Below are 17,312 nucleotides of genomic sequence, written 5' to 3'. Positions count from 1 at the left end.
GTGGGGGTGGCAGCTGCACCAGCCGCATGGCTAATGGCATCTGAGCAGTTCCAGGGGCCGGGGGAATCTTCTGGAATGTTTGAGGAGCGCTGGTTATGGAGGTGGGTAGATAAAAGTTTGTTGTACTTACAGTTTTTGATGTTTGAGATGGAGTTGAAATACTGTTTGTTGAGAGTATGAATTCATCAATTTGGCTGCTTTGTTCATGATGGTGTTGAGTTGCTGAAGTGTTGTTAGAGCTACACCCATTCAGGCAAGTATGGACTATTCCATCACACTCCTGACCTGTGCCATGAAATGGGAGGGGGGAGGGGAAGTCTCCAGATTCAGGATGCACAAGATACTTGTCTCAAAATAATACAATATCCAATGTTCTAATTTCTCAAGATTCATTTTGTTAAACTCCCTGTACTATCTTGATTTATCTTTGATAGCTTTGGATTATGATTCTGGTAATCTAATGTAAAGAAATCTGACCTGTTTCTCATCTTCAAAATGTTCTTTTATCATTTTGTCGTTTGAAAACGAAACTTGATATCTTTCTCACATAACAATTCAAATAGTCAGGACAGAAATCAGCACTAAAAGTTATTCAAACTTTCCATCTTCACATTGTAAGTGAACCTTGACCTACTTAACAAATCCTCCACCCCCATGCACAAACATTTGTTAAAAAAAATGCCTTGTTCTAGGCCTGTCATTCAAGATTAGTGCATTGCCTGAAATAACACAGCAACAGCAGAAAGGACATGTACAAACAAAAAAGGATTTGGGTTCAATCTGAACTTTGACCTTCCTGACAATATTTACAACAAGCTGTGCAGAATGTTACGAGAAGCGTGATGATTAGCGAGATTGAGAAAATGCAGCTTTGGAATAAGAAAATTAAATTATTGATATTAATGACTTGTTCTGATTGGCAGAGAGGTAGGCAAAAGAGAACGAGAATAGTCGAAGCGTTTTAGACTCGAGGCATCATTTCGGAAAGTAACTCTGTGTGTCTCTGATTTGCCGAGGTGCTTCTGTTTGGGGAAGCAGAGGTGCTTGAAGGGCAAGTCATTTCGTGCTAGTTCTCATGTGTCTTCAAGCAGCTTGTGGTGGCAGCTCCGTTTCAACCGAGGTCTAGGAGGTTGTCTCTCTGTTCAGTCTGAAGAAGTGGCTCATTGTATGTTTAAAAAAAAGGAATAGAAACGAAGGGAGGAATGAAAAATTGGAACTCACAGTTTCCGTTGTAACGAAAGCATGTCTAATTATTTTCTGGGGTTGTGATTGGTAATTCCACTGTCCACCGGAATAATTTATACATGTGAAAATAGTACACTAACAATCCTTGCGAGACCAATTTGGGACGGGTTTTGCAGTCAAAAAGGAGAGAGGAGTTAATCAAAATGCAAAATAAAACTGCAAATGCCGGAAATCTGAAATAATAATAGAAAATGCTGAAAACACTAAACTTGTCAGACAGCAACTGTGGAGAGAACTGACAGGTTAGGCATTCTCACCCCTCTTCCCCGTTCAGACTGATGAAGAGTCGAATGCTGGAAAGGTAACCGTTCACAGATGCTGGCTGACCAACTGAGTGTTTCCAACCGCTTCATTTTTGTTTTATTTCAGGACAGTTCGTGTTAGGGAATTAAATAAAGCAGTGCTCACCAAGCCTTTTGAGCTCAAGATCAGTTTTTGACTTTAAGTGCAATCCATGCTGAAGAAAACGTAGAATAAATAGTCTATTTGTAGCACCGTATAAATTCTAAAATTAAGCGTATATAATTATTCATTTTGACCTCTACTCGCCAAATCTCACTGTAACTGCACATTATCTGCTAGTATTTTGAAGTCAGGATTGTAGTTTGAGTCCACTATTCATATCAAATCAATCAAATGGGTATCTGTCAAGAGGATGTGATACTTGCATTTGATTATTTTCATTGGGAGCACGCTGTCTAACAGAGGTACGCGAAGTCAAAATACGTTTTCACGTTAAAAGCACAGGAAGATAGGAATGGTTATTTACCCCTGTTTACAAGTCCCAAAAATTGCTCTACCTTCATCTTACTTTCAGTTCAATATCATTTTACACAATAATTACCTCCACATCAAGTCCTCTGCTTTGTAATTCAAACATCTGATGGAATTTGGTAGCCACCCATCAATGAAGGTGGATTTGAGACAAAGTTTGTTCCATTCCATCTAATTTCTGACGTTGCCTGTTAATTTCCTCTGCTAACTTCCTCAGGTATGCACAGAGGTTTTCTAGATGGAACCAATTTGCTTTGCCTTTGATTTTCTTTTAGTCTGGTCTTTTCTTCAGACTCAGGAAGTGTTGCTTTTTTTCATTTGGGGGGAACCACAGACCCAGTTCTAATCTGAATGTATGTCCAACACTCAGAGTGCTCAGACTCTGTCCTTTCGCTGCATTTCACAGCTCAACTTTGTTCAGTTTCGATGTTACATCTCTAAAGAACCCAGAGTCAAGCAACCACACATTGACTAGCAGTTCACTGCACACTTCATTCCTTACTCAGGAAAAGTGATGATTTCAGACATGAGATCGAAAAAAAACTTTGCAGGACCTTCCCACATTAGCATGGAGGATTTGTTCATGAGAGGCAGCATCAAGTTTATCGAGTAAGGATTGAAACAAGTGATGCTGCAGGGGTCTTGCCTAAGTTGAGTTGACAATCTTAATAACTTTCATTAGATGAGAAAGGTCTATAACTGTGATCACTAATGCTTGCTGGTGGTAATTTACAAAAGAAGCAAAATCATTTTTGCAGAATGCATCAAAGTCCACACCTGGTGCTGTACCTTCAGTTGTGAACAATTTCTTGACTACGATTGATTTGGAGATGCCGGTGTTGGACTGGGATGTACAAATTTAAAAATCACACAACACCAGGTTATAATGCAATGGGTTTATTTGGAAGCACTAACTTTCGGAGCGCTGCTCCCTCATCAGGTGGTTGTGAGTATAAGATCATAAGACACAGAATTTATCGCTAGAACTTTTGCTATAAATTCTGTGTTTTACAATGTTATACTCCACAACCACCTGATGAAGGAGCAGCGCTCCGAACGCTAGTGCTTCCAAATAAACCTGTTGAACTATAACCTGATGCTGTGTGATTTTTAACTTTGACTGGGAACATTTTTCTCAGGCACATTCCTTTTGAATTTGTAGTTACTATCCCCAACGTTTGTTGTCTCTTTAAGGGGCAAAAGGGTGAGAAAAGGGTAAGTGGTATGTCCTTAATAAAAACACATACAAAGATAATCGGCAGGGTTGCATTAGTCCTGCTGATGCATTTATCCAAATGTACTAAGAAGCACTCACATTCCTTCAGGACTTGCCCCAGTTATGGAAAGTTAGCATTGACAATGATTCCATCTTGCTACTGTGGAATCACCAAATGACATGCTCTGGATTGCTGTTATTATTTCGTCATTGCTCTTAAAGTCTTTGAATAAAGAGTCAATAGCCACAGTGATTGCTTCTTAATTCACTTCACCATCTGTGAACAATTCCTTGTGCTTTACCAGAAGAGGGCAAAAAATGAAAAGATGCTTCAGTGCAGGCCTTACCTTTTGCTACTGGTTTAGAAAGATTGACTGTTGAGCATTAAAAACAGGCTTCAACTTTCTTTATCCAAAGCATACTGATGAAGGGAAATCTATCCTTGAACTTACTGTGCAACTTTGTGTGGGGTCATTGCAAATACCCCTTTTTACTTATCGAAATATTTTGGGGACAAATAAGGCAATTGCTCTGATTGTTTACAGTTGTGAGCAGAAATTCATTTTCCCATTCCATATGGACATTGTTAATTTTTGGTTTCTTTATAGATGTTCAGGATTATCACTCACCATTATTGCTCCAGCATGTGGTTCATGGGCTCACTCTGCCATTGGTCACACTGCAGACCAGCCACTAGATCCGCATGACCAGAACATTGGAATGTTGCTGCTGCTTCCAAATGTGGATGCACAGGATGCTGGTTCTGAGGTCGCAATTTGGTTCCAGAGCTCCTGAATGGATTGAGGTCATGTTGCGGCTGTACAGGACATTGGTTAGGCCACTTTTGGAATATTGCAATTCTGGTCTCCTTCCTATCAGAAGGATGTTGTGAAACTTGAAAGGGTTCAGGAAAGATTGACAAGGATGTTGCCAGGGTTGGAGGTTTGAGCTATAAGGAGAGGCTGAACAGGCTGGGGCTATTTCCCTGAAGCGTCGGAGGCTGAGGGGTGACCTTATAGAGGTTTATAAATCATGAGGGGCATGGATAGGATAAATAAACAAAGTCTCTTCCCTGGAGTGTGGGAGTCCAGAACTAGAAGGCATAGGTTTAGGGTGAGAGGGGAAAGATATAAAAGAGATCTAAAGGCAATTTTTTCATGCAGAGGGTAGTGAGTGTATGGAATGAGCTGCTAGAGGAAGTGGTGGAGGCTAGTACAATTGCAACATTTAAAAGTTATCTGGATGGGTATATAAATAGGAAGGGTTTAGAGGGAAATGGGCCGGGTGCTGGCCAGTAGGACTAGGTTAGTTTGGGATATCTGGTCAGCATGGGTGAGTTGGACCAAGGAGTCTGTTTCCATGCTGTACATCTCTGACTCTATGAGTCTATGTGAGGGGGCGATGGCATTGCCCAAGTTTTTCTTCACCCTGCATGGACTTACTAGACAAGCAGCTGAAGGAGAAAGTAGCAGGTGAACAGAGAATGGGCAGAGGAGCAGACCTGCCCATTCAGCTGTTCTTACAAAGAGATGAAGGGCTATAGTAATAGTATAAACATTAGGCCTTAGTGTATTTATTGTTAATTTTTTTTTTTATTGTCACCATAAGACATACTTTAGCCATAAACGATAGTCCGTGTAGACCAAACTGAAGCATGATGCAACAAACTGGAAAAGCCTATTAAGAGCTTTAACATTTCTCTAATTTTCATTTTTCCCGAAAGCAGACATAAGAGATACACTGAGCCTGCCTATCAGAGATGCACACAGTGAGGGAACACTGGTGGGCACTGAACCTGGCTGTTAGAGATACACAGTAAGGGAACACAGCTGGACGCTGAGCCTGACTGTTAAAGATACACACAGTGAGAGAACACTGCTGGGCACTGAGCCTGACTGTTAGAGATACACACAGTGAGGGAACACTGGTGGCCTGACTGTTAGAGATACACACAGTGAGGGAACACTGGTGGGCACTGAGCCTGACTGTTAGAGACCAGTTGATCACAATCTATATGTTGGAGATCATAGATGTAAGATATAATGTAATGAAAGTGTTCTGCATGTATCAGTATCCCTTTTGCACCAGTGCATTTTTTTCCCAATTTTTAACACAAGCCTTTAAGTGACCTCTCGAAATGAGGTTCCTGTTGCACAATTTGGTGCCAAATTTGTGACTTCCTGTCCATTGGAAAACAAATCATGACTCGTTCCATTTGTTCCCTTCATGAGCCAGCAGATCAGAGGATACTGTTACCCTGGAGAAAGTGAGGACTGCAGATGCTGGGGATCAGAGCTTAAAAATGTGTTGCTGGAAAAGCGCAGCAGGTCAGGCAGCATTAAAGGAGAAGGAGAATCGACGTTTTGGGCATAAGCCATCTGCGTTAAATTCGATCCTAGAAAACAGAGTATGTCAATGTCTATCTCATCCACAAAACTGTACACCAACCAATCCACCCAACCTGACACCAACAACACCTGAGATGATCCCACCTTAATCCACCTGGCAGAATTGGGTCAAACCCAGTCTTACTTTCTCATCAATGGACTGTAAAATCAGAATTAGTTGGTGAGGAAGCACAGATCCTTATGTAGAGCAATGTGTGTGAGTGGCTGTACTTCTGTAAAGAGTAGACATCAGTGTTGCTCATTGGCACCTGCCATTCCGAACTCAAGTCATCACAAGATGGTGCTAGCCTTCTCCACCAGCTGGAACACATTTTCCTTGACTTGGTGAGAACCCATAAATCTGAAAGGGACACCATCAGTTTGGATGCTCATCTTCCTATTGCGTGTGAGTTTGTCCAGCAACAAGACAAAGACGAGTGTTGCTTGAGATGTGAATGTGTGAAGGAGCACTTGATTATACACAGTCCCGCAAGGTGGTGAGTAGGAAATACAATGACTAGAAGATTGTCAGCATCAGGTGGGCATGAGTATTGTGCAAGGACTGGTGACATGGGTATTCCTATGTGATATGGCTGTACCGAGGCAGAGTTGGGCTGAGGGATAACCCTATGAGTGTGAGGTTACAGTGAGAAGATGGTGGCACTTACCCTTGCAGGGTGCAGAAGATTGTTCAACCACTTTCTACACTAAGTCTTGCTACGCTGGTGCCTACAAAAGGCTCTGATCTGCTGTATGAACTCAGCCCAGACCTCCCAGGTCTGATGGGAGGACATCTCCCACCCATCAGAGAGGCCTCCTTTTTGACCTAGATGGCCTAGAACATAAAAGTAGGATGCTCAGCGCATAGGGAAGGATAATGATAATGATTGGTTTTGGTATTCATTCCTTTTGCCAAGTCGAGGGGTAAATATGGTAAGAGATACTTTGACCCTGGAAGGTGCTAGTGGGGCAAGAGTTTCTTCCCATTATTCACATGATGTTTGTTGTTGGAGTTGCCTTGGAACTGTTTACATGTAAAGTGAGATGTAATTGGTGGCCTGAGAAAACATACCATGAGCCACGGTGGATATGACCTGATCTAAGATGCCAATCGCCACATTTGAACTCTGAAATGGCAAATCCCAGCCATAATGGCATGTTGCAGGGGAATATGATCCCTAAAACCTTCTCAGGTGGTACTGCAATCAAATACTATTGACGGGAATGGAAACAAAATTGCAACTTTGCAATAATGGCCAAATCAAAAATGTACCATTTCAAAATTCATTTTGCTCAAAATATATTTTTCAAGATGCTTAAATGCTTAAATCATAGTCCACTTGGAGATTTTCAGTATAATTTCTTCAAAGTGTCTTTGACATGTTAGTAAGTGGTTCAGACAAATGAGAGCACTGTGGAATATCTCATCACACTCAGAGAAATGTAACACTTCTGGAAAAGCAGGTGCCTATGGCAATGTAGATCATTTGAACAACAGTTCACACCTCAGTTATTGTGGGTTCAGGACCTGTGAAGAAGGACATTCTAACCAGCTTTCAGAAAATGTTTGATGGTTTTTTTAATTTCCCAGGTGACATGCTTGACTTCAAGGAGAAACACTCAGTACAATGGACACCTGATCTACGAGGCATCATTGATATTACAAACTAGGGAAATTATTCCAATCCCTTTCCTGTCTAGAGCAGAGGTAGCACAATAATAATATGGCTGAATGAGAAAGAGCAGAAAATTTCATCATAAAGATTTGTATGGCTAATATAACTACACTGCTAATTTTTGACAACTCATTTTCTTAAACGTAGGAGAACTCCTCATTGTTTATTGTAATTTACGATCCATTCTCAGAATGTATGATTTTAAAATTGGTTATTTCCAAAAATATAGCTTTCTTTCTGTGATAAATAACAGCCAGTCATCATATAATGATCTTTTGAAGCTTTTTAAGCAGCTGAACCAATTTTCACTGGTCTCTATGAAGAAGAATTCATTCATTCAGTTACAGGTGATACATTTTGCAAAATGGTTAAAAAACATCTGGATGGATCCATGAATAGGAAGGGTTTAGAGGGAACTGGGCCAAGTGCTGGCAAATGGGACTGGATTAATTTAGGATATCTAGTGGGCATGGACATCTTGGACCAAAGGGTCTGTTTCCGTGCTGTACAACTCTATGACTCTATCGCAAAGGAAGGGGTTTTCTCTCAACAGTGCAGCCCTACTGACTCATCATCCACTAATACCTTTGCAGATGTTACTCTGAGAGACTGAAATGCTCTGCACAAGATTTTTCTGATGGCTTATTAAGGTGAGAAGACTTCACTTGCTCCAAACAAAGTCACTAACATAGGGGTTGACTGTTACTGAATTGTTCCAGCCCAGGAGTGTCTGTGGAAATGGCTTTCAAAACAATAGGTAGAACATTGTCAAATGCTGCAATATGTAAGATTAAAAATATCAGGTGATATGTAGTGATAATGTCACTGGACTAGTAATTCAGATGCCAAATCTAATGCTCTGGGGGAGCATGGGTTCAAATCCCCCTATGGCTACATGTGGAACTTCAATTGAATTAATGCATTGATAATTGAAAGCTAGTCTAAATAATGGTGACTGTGAAATAATCATTGTAAAAGCCTAACTGGTTCACTAATATCCTTTCAGAAGGAAATATGTCATCCTTACTCGGTGTAACCTTTGTGTGAATCCAAACATTCAGCAATGTGATTGAAGATACACTGCCCTTACTCAAGGCCAACCAAGGATGGGCAACAAATACTGACCCTGCCAGTGACACCCACACTCTGAAAGAATAAAGAGAAACTTCTCATAAAATGGCAGTAGGAGACCAACCTTAGGTACAGGCCTGAGTTTCCACATGGAAAAGATCTATTTGCTTAAGTTTGCTACCTGCCAATAAAGTTGTTCATCTTACACGTGGGAGAAAAGTGGTAGAAAGACACAGGGCAAACACATCTTGCGAGCTCTGCGAAACACAATAAACTTTAATCCCTTTTAGTATATTTGCAGCCTGACATTTTATCATCATGTTGAAAGATTCAAAATGCTGACTGCTATGATGTTTCTTGTAAGTGCTTGTGGGTTATTTTGGTCCAATTAATGTATCTCAATACGTAGAGTCCACTGAAGCATGGGAACTAAATCAGACCATTCAGTCTTTGAGTGTGAGTCATCATTCAGTTATGGTTAACCTATATTTTAATGTTATCCACCCTCCTTCATTCTATAATCCTTACTATCTCTCCCTATCACAAAGTTATTAATCAATTCTGACTAAAGAACAAAAGGCCTGAATCTGTTACTCGCTCCATTGATATTCTCAGGCCAGAAAAATATTCTCAGCATTTTGTGTGTTTATTACAGATTTCCAAATCCGCAATGCTTTTGTACATATTAATCTCAGTTTATTTTTAATTTTCAGCTAACCCTCAGCCTCAGCAGCTTTTTTAAGAGTTAGCATTCCAGTGATAAGCTTGAACCTCCTTATGTGCTGCAACTCCCAGGTAGATCACTGCTGTTCCAATCTACTGGCAGAATAATGTGTGCTCCAGGGCTGTCTGCTGCTACTGCTGCATTGTTTTCGGCAGAAACTTGTAATCTATTATTCACTTCACTCACCACATCCTATTGATACTTATTTTAGCATGAAGCTGCAGTCATACTGTGGATAGAAGGTATAGTGTTTTACTGCCAAGTTAGATTGCATACTTCAGTAAAAATGAACAACTTTAGTTGACAAATGAACTTCAAGATTAGTGAGGAACAGAAAATATGGTCCTAGATCTATATCATGAAATTCCTTGTCAACGTCTTTGTTGGGACCTCATCCCCAAAATGGATGTTCTTTATTTCACATGGCCATGACACAAACAATTGTTTTTCTAACTTTATTCTCCATTTGTAGACCTGCAGCATTGATTTTCAGGAATCAAAAGTCAAGGAAGGTGCTAACAAAGTATCAATTTTATAGATAAAAATTGACCTTTATTTTCAATAAATTCAATCATGAGCATAAATTTGAGTCAATGGATCACATTAAACCAAAATGGGGCCAGGGTGGTCACATGACTGCAGCATAGCTCTAAACAAGTTTGGTGTAAGCTCACAAACTCAATTTTAATGCCTGATTCCATCTTTCTTAAACATTTCTAAAAATGCTATTGAGAAGCATTATTAAATAACGAAAGCACAAAGCCTGGAACAAGCCAAACCATTTTTGCACCTATTTCATTCTACTCCTTGAGGAGATCTGCTATCACTTATTTTTATAACCAGATGAAGAGCTGGGGTTGTTTTGGGGCCTGGGAAGTGGGTTAGATGTCCCAAAAGATGTTATTACAATTAACAGTTGGAATGTTGTGGTCTTAAGAGCGGTTTACGTAGGTGTAGAGTTGGGATAAGGTGAACAGCAAAAGACAAACCTTTTTACCATTACATTTGACAAAGGTGTGTTGAACCAAAATGAATTGTATGCTTAAATTGAAGCAAGTCCAATATATCCTGTTATTTCCTCAGTAAAATTGAAAGCTGCCAAACACACAAGTGGTGAGCTGAGTTTTCTTCACCACATGGAGCGTATGGGTTTGGATCCATTGATCTGTAGTGAATGAAGATTGGTGGAGATATATTCAGCCATATTTGCTTCATGTGAAAAGAAAAAAGAATAGAAGTTCTCTGCATGAAATATAGCAGGAGTGAGGAGAAATAGAAGTAAGAAAGCTGAAAGGCTTTAAATCAACCTCTCTGCTTTTACTGTGCATAGCTCCATTAATATCTCTGAAGCAAACTGAATAAAATTTGTTGTTCACCAAAGATAAAATGGTATTTTTAATTATGAGTTTTATGAAAATTGTGACACTGCATTAACCCATTTAAAGTGCCTACATTTTAGGCCATAATTTGAACTAATTTTTATTTCCAAGGGTCAATAGGTGAGCTTTTATATCTGTGATACCGAAAAATATTAAAAGGACAAGAATTCCAAAATTAAATAAATTAAACAGGGATACAATAAAAAAATTGCAAAGAATTTAGTCATGTAATTTAACCCTCGGAAGGCTGCAGATGTGTGGTTTGGGCTGTGCATGAAACGTCAGTGTGGCTTCTAAATATGGACACAAAAAACAGGTGGAAATGCCTTATTTTTTTCTTCCAGCAGTACATAATTCTTCAGCTTATCCTTTTGCAAGTCCAGTTACAAATGTACAGAGAGTCAATTCTACAAATACAACAAAATAGAGGAAACTTAGAGCACATTCATTCAATAGTGAGTAGAAAAACAAAAATGTTTCTATTTTAAGGTTAACAGAAAATGTTTTGTATATTCTAGCCAGGAGAGTGCAGTGGAATTATTCAAGTTCAACTATGTTTATTCACTAAATTCAGCTATCTAGTGTCCTGAGTAAACATTTATTTATGAAAAATAAATAACTGGCAAACTGTACTTCACTGTGACATGGTTTGACCTTCAGGGTGGTATTCACTTTCCAAAACACAGGAACCTTTTTTGTTAAACCAGTGATACTGAACGGATATTGAGGTGGAGACGGAATTTAATAAGGGCCCACATTTCAAAACGACTTTAGTGACTGCAAAATAAAGTTTTAGCCTTTTTACAGTATTTTATATCGAAAATAAGTTCTCTTGGGTTATATTTACTGTGGACTCTGTCTCAAATAACAGACTTACAAAAGCAGGCTTGTTTGTCTAGCTTTATGCAGCAGCTAAAAATAAATTTATTTTTATAAGGCTTGGTGTTGCCTTATATGTTACAAATTGTTGTATAAATATATAAACTGTGTGTTGACTAGTCATTCAGTGCTGCTTCGTATCACAAACAAGAAGGATTTTCAGCGTTCTTGTGTTCATTGATTTGAGACATGAATATACTTGTGTTCCATTCTGTGGCCAATAGCAGAGTCTAACTCTCCTAACATCTGTTATGTCATGGTTTAGAAGAAATGCTGGGCTCGCGAGAATGCAACAGTGTGTTTTCTGTTTCATAAGCATGACTTTACCATTCTCTCAAATTCCAATGTTGATTCTCTTGTAGCCAAGGCATCCAGCTTGGTGATAAGGTCACTTGCAGAAATAAACTCTAAACCTGTTTTCTTGCTCATGTTCCATTTCAATCACTTTATTAGCAATTATACTTATACTGGAAGTCTTGTCCTAACCCTTTCTGCTTCTTTTTCCATCTTTAAGACACTCCTACCTTGTTGACTAAGCTAGTTTATTTGGATCAGTCTGTTTGATAATGCCCCCATGAAGGACTTTATGATATTTTACTACATTTGGAGGCACATTGTAATTGCAAGCTGTTGTGCAGAATTTAACGTTGCTGTCATAGATCTGATATTACTTGGTAATTAACTTTTCAATGGCTGTAGATTTCTAGTATGTGTATTTTGAAGCAGAGCAATTAAGCAAAAAATAGAAATTTTCCTGAAGTGGGCACAATCAGTGATTCTAGACCAAATAACACCTAAAACTGTACTTGTTTTGGAAAGTTTTTTTAAGTTTTCACTAAAATGTATTTGCATATCACATGAAAAATCTGCCATAAACAAGTGTAATAGGGCAGTACTTAATAAATAATCAAAAGATATGTCTCAGAAAATATTCATGCAATGGTTACGTCACAATAGAGGGGTGCTTGCACCCAAACTGTCTTTGCTAGATCTTTACAAGAGCAATTTAGCTAATTCCCACCTTCCCAGCCCTCCATAAGTCCTGAAAATTCTCCCTCATGGGAAACCATGACTGAGTCTGTTTCCATTATGCTTGTAAAAACAAATTCCAGATTCTAACCATTCACTGAATAAAAAATTGCCCCTTTCACCAATCACCTGAAATCAATGTCCTCAACCTTTCAGCAGATGGCTACAGTTTTTCATATTGATATATTAGAAATGATAACTTCGTAAAGTTTGATTCATAAAAATGAAATTGTGGTCACTACAAAAAATTAAGCATTTTAAATCACAGTAACAATGCAGCATCCATGAGTAACCCAATGTTAAATTACCTGAAAATAAATATATAAATAAAACAGAAGTATTTTCCAGTAATCTTTCACTTATTCAAAGCATTCATGTCCAAAAAGATTCAGCTTTCTCCTTGTAGCCCTGCAAAAGTCTGCAAACAATGCAATCAGCAGAAATTTTCGATAGTGATTAATTCACCCTGGAGGCTTAACTCTTGTCTAACATTCTTAAAAATAGAACAAAATGTCACAAAACTCAAGTTGCACTGGGTGCAATTGAACTCAAGTTTTGCTCCCTTGCTTTTAAATAAGAGGAATTGTGCCAATGAAAGCAAGACAATAAGCTGAAGCTCTAGGCTAAGATGTTCATTTGTCTTACCCCTTAAGGGTTATAATTGTAGGCATCAAAATGTAAGTACTGTAACTGAAACTTGCAATATAATTACAATTCGGGTCTGAGGAAGTTATATTGCTGAAATGTTCGTCCTTTTTCTCCATGGTGATGCTGTCAGACCTTCAGAATATTTCTGTTTTTCAGCATTTCCTGGTCTTATTTCAGATGTCCAGCATTCACATTGACGGTTTGATGCACTGTTTTCTTGTATTATTAATTAATTGCTGATTGGAAGGACAGAAAATCAGACAGGTGCAGAAAAAGCCGAGCAAGAATGACAAAATGAGGAATGGATTGATGAAAAACAGTATGTGAGAGAAACAGTAAAGAAAATAAAGACAGAGAAGACAAAGAATGAAACAAAGAATGGAGAGGGAGTAGGGATGGTAAAAGAGAAGATCAATGAGGGACAAAGTACTTTGTTGGGCAAACTACATTACTCAGAGGGAGATTGTGCAGAGAAGGAGGAAAATTACAGAAACATGGATTTATAGAGGAGTAATGATGGTAGAAAAATTCTGGTTGAATAATGATATATAAACATTAAAGTTCTTAGGTTGCAACAAAACGGAAACTTTACATTGTCCTACGGTTTCCTGGATATCCCTGGGAGAGCAAGGAATGCTTGTGGCTAGGTAGGTACAACCAGCCTAAGCCTTGTTCTCCATATTCACCATCCCATTCCTTCCTATGCCAGTGGTCACTGCACCCAGGTTGCTTCATTGGACAGCTGGCATGTGGAAGGCTTCTTTCTTCCAGGATCAGTCAGAACACTCCCAGGATTTGAAACAGGCAAGAGGCAGTTCAGTGAGCATTCATTGCCATTTAGAGACTTATAGAGCCATGTGAAGTTGAGCATAGCTGTCGTGTTATGTCTTGCAACAGATCTGCAATATACCTTCAAGAGATATGCTCATGATGCCAATATCATATCATGACTGATCATCACCAGACTGCTTCTTCGGAAGGCAGGACTGATGAATGAAGAGAGACTACACCGTTCAAGATTATACTCTCTGGAGTTTAGAAGAACAAAGAGAGTTTTCATAGAAACATTTTAAAAAATGCTAACAGGTTAAAGACAACAAGGATGTTCCTGACGGTGGGGGAATCTTGAACCAGCGGTCACAGTCTAAGGACATGAAGTAGGTCACTTAGGACTGAGCTGAGGAGACATTTTTCACTCAGTGAGTGGTGAGCCTGTGGAATTTTTGTTTTCAGGAAGGATTTCGATATAGTATTTCGGGCTAAAGGAATCATAGGGAGAAAGCAGGAATAGGGTACTGAGTTGGATGATCAACAATTGTCATATTAAATGATGGAGCAGGCTCAAAAGGCTGAATAGCCTGCTCCCTGCTCCTATTTTCAAGGAGTCTATGTTTCTATGGGATGTAACGTAATGGTATAAATGTCTCATACCCCATCTTACTGAGTCCTCTTGGAACATGATACCTGTGGGAAGCATGCTACAGTACATCTGAATTACTGGGTTTGAGCCCACACATTACATTGACTGCAATGCACATATGTGGAATTCTTCAGTACTACATGATCCATATCACTTAAGTTACGGGAGCAAAGCATCATATCACAGTAGTTGAAGTTCATCATATTGCACAATTATCAAAGCTTTCAGGTACATCACATCATATAACAGTAGGCCATATGATCTTGTAATTGCTCCAAAGAGATAGGTTTCCAGAAAAAGATGTGGGATATGGAATTATAAGCACAAATGATATGGAAGGGATTAGTTATATCACTGGAAAACAGCTTGCTACACTCCCAAGCCATGAGCCCAGCTAATTCAGAGCAGTCTAATTTGACTTGAAAAACAGAAAGGAACCAGATCATGCTGATCATCTTCAGAGAGTAGAAGAAATGAAGAGATCCTGAGCATCCTAACAAAGATGAAAAGCCCATAAGTATGGAAAGACAGAGAAGAAAACCACGGGAGTTTAAAGAGGCTAGGCCAGAGCCAGTTGGATTAAAAGGGGTCAGGCTCGAATCCACAGGAATTAAAAAGGCTAGAAAAGAGCCTATTAAGTTAAAAGGACTCAGAATAGAACCCAGGAAACAGTTGAGAGAGACTGGACAAACTAAACAAATTTCTACAGGGCTCAAGAAGGCTGGAAAATGCTCAGAGCTCCTACAGTGGATGAAAAATCCCTGTCAGGGATAAGGTGGCTGGGGAAGCTACACGGTTTTAAAAGCAAGAGTCAGGTCAGTGAAATGAAAGGGGTCAAGAAATGGCCTGTTGATTTCAAAAGCAGTGAAGTAAATGAGTCAAAGATCGAATTAGCAAATGCTTTTGTTGTTGAAATAAGTGACAAGCGGGACAATTCCTGTCCAGATAAACCCGAGGGAGAGGCTCAACATAGTGAAAGGGCCATAAGGCCGAACAGTGGAACCCCCTTGTTAACTGAGATTCCCAAAGCACATGGGGCTGAATCAGTCCCAGTCCATCTCTGCAGTATCTCAACTGGGGAAGTCGTCATTCCATAAGCAAAACAGTCCTTGCAACCGCCCTTAAAGGTGCTGTGCCTAACTCCTCAAATAGGTGTGCAATATTCAGTTGTTGGGCCAGAGGAAAGCCAAGATGTCGGGTTGGGAGTAGCCAAGATTGAAAGAGATCCAGCCTAAATGTGGCAAAGGAAATCCTTCTCCCAGGGGATAAATAGGATCACAGAAAGTTCCCAAACCCAACTGGAAGATTTGAAATTAAGCGAGCTTGTGTCCTCATTGGATGGGCAGGAGAGCTGACTATTTGAAACCTTATTTCCACATCTAAATGGAGGCCAGAGAGGTTGTCACAGTGACTGAGAAAACTACCTTACCTTGATTTAAAAACCAGGGAGCACCTACACTTGCTGAATGGCTAGAAGATCTGTCCATTTGACACCTTCCTCTCACATTTATAGGGACACCAGGAAAATCCCCAAACTGACAAACAATGGTTACAACTACTTCATTAACTAAAGTGACTCTAAAGTGACTCACCCAAGAAGACAAATAAAATCTCCTGATCTCAGAGCAGATCAATATACTTTCTGGACTGTCTTGCCATGTTTTGTAGAAAGCTGGTCTATTGTGAGCAACACAGTCCAGGCAAACTCTATTCAACTATTCACATGTCAGTCTGAGAAGTGCTAATCTGCTCTTAACATCATGTCTTGCATGATTCTCTTGACAGAAGACCAGATTTCAGACTTGGCCTAACTGGCCCTTCAGTCTCACCCTCTCAGAAACCTGGTTTCCTGAAAAAATCCTACATTTCTCCTGAAAACTAGACCAACTACACTTCTCCGCTTGCAGTCACTAAGAACAGATTTCTGAGAAGAACCTTTGCTGCTCACAGATATTTTTAACTTACTTAAAACCTCATGTATTAATATCCGTACATTCAGTTGTTAAGTTAATCTTATTTGTAACTTCTTGCCTTTCCTTATTTTCTTCATTCCTTGTATGATTGTGTGTGTCCGTATTTGTTGTGGCGATAAATTTAGGGTTTTAATGCATGAATAAATTACACTTTTTTGTCTTAACCCTGCTGAGAGCTTTTTGCAGGTGATTTCAAAATTATAGTTTACATAAGAAAGTGCATTTGGGTGGACATACCGAGATGTTTTTCAAAAGAGTAACTAAAGAATAAATAAATCAAAATCACTTCTGATGACAGAGAAAAGAGGAGAGCAATAAAATGTTTCAGTTCATCTCTTCCTCTTTTCTGTTATAATAAACAGTCTCTCATGTTTGGGATAATAGTACAATAAAATGCTGTTTACTCTCATTCAAGAAAATTGACGAACTTCGTCAATGGCTCCTTACCTTCTAACATCCATACCATGCATTGTCTCCTAAAGTAGTTGTTAGTTTTTCGGAAAGAAAACAGAAGTGTGACTTACCAAGAGCCCTAGGAATCACGAAAATTCAAGTCCCAACAGCAGTGTTTTAAATTTAATTCCAGAGTTTCTAGAATTTAATTCAGCTCTCTAAATAAAATAGGAGAAACAACTCTGAATACAAGATTGCAGTCAAATCTCAGCAACATGTACCACTCAGAAATAATAATAAATGCACTTGACTGAAGTTAACCCAGTTCATTTGGTAACATGCTTGCCTTTGAAGATTGTGGGATCAAAGCCCCACTACAGACTTGAGTGTACGATTGAGAAGAGCACTTCAGTGCAATATTGAGAGAATAGCATATTGTTGAAGATGGTACCTTGCAACTGAAATGCCCATAGAATAATTTTTTCAGAGCTCAAAAAC

At 39.2% G+C, this 17,312-nt stretch overlaps 1 long non-coding RNA gene across 1 annotated transcript; it reads left to right on the top strand.

Moving 5' to 3' along the window:
• Window positions 1-77: 77 nt before the first annotated feature.
• On the top strand, window positions 78-16,532 carry LOC122560973. The gene is made up of 3 exons (XR_006314870.1): window positions 78-101; window positions 7,892-7,948; window positions 16,234-16,532. It is a non-coding gene; the product is annotated as an uncharacterized LOC122560973 (long non-coding RNA).
• Window positions 16,533-17,312: the final 780 nt, after the last annotated feature.

The sequence above is a fragment of the Chiloscyllium plagiosum genome, chromosome 22 (assembly GCF_004010195.1).
Source record: "Chiloscyllium plagiosum isolate BGI_BamShark_2017 chromosome 22, ASM401019v2, whole genome shotgun sequence".
NCBI lineage: Eukaryota > Metazoa > Chordata > Chondrichthyes > Orectolobiformes > Hemiscylliidae > Chiloscyllium > Chiloscyllium plagiosum.
This window is presented reverse-complemented; position numbering and strand designations above follow the sequence as displayed.